Source organism: Myotis davidii, unplaced genomic scaffold (genome assembly GCF_000327345.1).
Source record: "Myotis davidii unplaced genomic scaffold, ASM32734v1 scaffold194, whole genome shotgun sequence".
NCBI lineage: Eukaryota > Metazoa > Chordata > Mammalia > Chiroptera > Vespertilionidae > Myotis > Myotis davidii.
The window spans coordinates 4,008,040-4,011,315 of NW_006286673.1; positions in this window are offsets into that span (position 1 = coordinate 4,008,040).

The window sequence follows — 3,276 nt, forward strand, 5'->3', positions numbered from 1 at the left end:
ACCAAGAGCGGCCTGCACAGACCTTCCTGTGCACACGTGTGTGTGTGTGTGTGTGTGCACGCGTGCGCGCCGGGGTGGGTGTGACTGAGAGTGCTCTTTGGTGATGGCATGCTCTGCACCCCCAGCTCAGTGCCGAGTTCTTGGGACACAGCCAGCAGTAGTTTGGTTGGCTGGTCGGTTATCATTCAGTGTCTTAGTCATCCTCCCAGCGTCTCCTCATTTTGCTTCGTCTCCTCGCCTTGAACTAGTGTATTAACTATCTCTTCATCCGTTAGCCTTCCTGCAGGAGGACAGGTGTGCTTTCTGCGCGCACGCCTACGGGGCACCTGGCACGGGGCGGGCCTTCAGTAGCACCTGCTGGAGGGAGGACCTCCTCACCGGTAAGTGGCACCAGGGCTCGCAGCCCCCCTGTGAGAAGGAGGAGAGAACGGAGAGATGATAGGAATTTCTGGGAATGGGATGAGCATGCTGTTCTTCATAATCCAGAAGGTGCCAGTGCATCCAGTAGTCACGCAGGCCTGTTGCCAGAGGTACTGATTCTAGTAACTCATGCTGGGGCCCGGCTATCCCTGCCATTTGACAAATAACTGGAAATGCCAGCAAGAGGGTCAGGGCTGACAAGGAGAGACGGGGAGGAACTGGAAGTGACTGATGTGGTTAGTGAACAGAGTTTGTAGCCTCCATGCGTGCCCGTCACGTGACCCGGACAGGACACGGTGGAGGAATGTGAAGAGCCGCCCAGGCTGGTGGACCCCGCACCTCTGCCCCAGCTCATCCTCGGGAGGACGCCCCGGGGACAGCACTGCGGCGGGTCCAGTGACTGCCCTGGGCCTCGCCGGGCTGCCCAGGCAGCTGTGCAGCTGGAGCCAGAAGGAGCGTGCGATGCCGAGACCAAGGGGCTGATGCACCCGGTCACCTTGCTGAGCGGTCACCGGTGAGTCCCTGACCCATGTCTGGGCTGCTTTTCCTCAGACCCCAGTGCAGGGGCCGGTGAACCTGCCCTAACCCCTGACCTTTTTTTTTTTAATATAGTTTATTGATTTTTTACAGAGAGGAAGGGAGAGGGGTAGTGAGTTAGAAACATCGATGAGAGAGAAACATTGATCAGCTGCCTCCTGCACACCTCCCAATGGGGATGTGTCCGCAACCAAGGCACATGCCCTTGACTGGAATCGAACCCGGGACCTTTCAGTCCGCAGGCCGATGCTCTATCCACTGAGCCAAACCAATCACGGCGTATTCTTGAGGACAAATGTCCTCGTCGTCCAGAGCAGCTCCCAGCTGCTGAGGGTGTATGAGGGGCGACATGAGGTCAGCCCCACCTAGGCCATCGCTTGCGGGTCACAGACGGAGCAAGAGCAAGTGCGTGCTGGGCCCTGGAGGAGGAGCGGGTGGAGAAGCGCTGGAGGAAAAGCTGCTTAAAGAGACGCTGTGACCCTTTGTAACCTGAGTAATCAAACCTCGTGTGTGGTCTGTTTAAATATCAAGTCGATACTCAGGTATTACTGAGTTAAATACTTTGATCACGTACAAGGGTGACCTGTGGGGCTAATTTTCTGCAGCCGGCTCCTCCCGCCCCCATTGTGTAAATACGCCTCCAACCCAACCTAGGGCCTGGCAGCTCCATGCTCAGGGAAGGAGGGGTCTCCGGGAGCTTAAGGACTTCTGTGTCTACAGCACTGAGCTGGGGACAGGCAAGTGCCAGGGGTGCAAGGTTGTGGGGACAACCTCTTGGTTAAGGAGGGGAAGCTGGAAGCCGGAGGTGAGCAGGCACGTGGGGTGGGGAGGCAGCGGGACCTCTGGGTCAGAGCGGCTTCAGTCAGGGGGGAAGGAGCATCCCCGTTAGCCGCCTGCCCTCCTGGGAAAACCCAAATCACCATTTTTTTAAAAAAAGGGAGGTTTTGAGTAGGTGATCCAATCGAATGGTCCAAATGCGGAAGCTGTATAAAGGCGTGTCTGCTGTGAAGTCGTGTTCCAATCATGGCTCGTCCGGTTCCCCAGCGCCCACGGGTGGTAACCACCCACACCACCTTCCCGCCTGTCCTGCTGGGTTCTTCACGAGGATGCCGGCCAGCGCCGGGCCTCTGCTGCTGCCTCCGTCTCCCCCACAGGCAGGTTCCCCTTAGGTCAGTGATGGCGAACCTATGACACGCGTGTCAGAGGTGACACGCGAACTCATTGTTTTGGTTGATTTTTCTTTGTTAAATGGCATTTAAATATATAAAAATAATATCAAAAATGTAAGTCTTTGTTTTACTATGGTTGCAAAGATAAAAAAATTTCTATATGTGACACGGCACCAGAGTTAAGTTAGGGTTTTTCAAAATGCTGACCCGCCGAGCTCAAAAGGGTCGCCATCACTGTGGTTCTCCGTGCTTTCATAGCAGCACGGCCTCCCGCTTCTGGGTGCACCTGTCCCCTCCCCTCCCCGGACACAGCCTTCCCAGTGTCTCACTATTGTCAGCAGCCAGCTTCTGTCCTGACAAAAGTCGGTCATTTCATCGTGGGCAAGTGTTTCTCATGGGTGGGTTTCTGGCTGGAGGATGACAAGTCAGGGAGTGGGTTTCTGGCGGTGGGGGCGGGGGTGATGAAGTGAGTGGGTTTCTGGCAGGGGGGTGGTGATGAGTCGGGGTGACTGCTGTGACTTGGACAGATGCTTCAGGGGGGTTTCACTGCCACTTTTCACTTTCAACAGCAACACCCCACCAACAGAAAGTGTTGGCTTTAATTTGCATTTCTATTATTACTAGAGACCCAGTGCATGAAATTTGTGCACTGGTAGGGTCCCTAGCAGCTGCCAGCTGCCGTCTGGGTACTCCCTCCCTTCCCTCAGCCTCCTGCTGGCTGGGCCTCCCTTCCTCCCCAGCCCCACCCCCCACCCCCACCCTGGTCGGACTCCCAGACAACTCCCGGTCGAGGGGACAATTTGCATACTATGCTTTTATTATATAGGATAAGTTGGATAGGGTATTTTAACCATATTTTAGAAAGCCATTTGTATTTCTCTTTCTGTGAACTGTTGATGTCCCTTCAACTACTGGGCTGTTCAGTTTGTCGGGAACTGTTGTAAAAGGTTTTAAATGGGGAAAAAAAGGGTTAGTGGTTGTCCTGCCCAGCTCACCTGACCAGGCTCTCTCTGCCTTTTATTGTCTTTGAGCTACTCTACAGTTTTTAAATTATAGAAAACGGATAATACTAATTACTTTTGTCCCAGGAACACCATTAGTCATGCCCTGTGAATAGACCTGATTCACAAAAATTTGTAAATTCACTTCA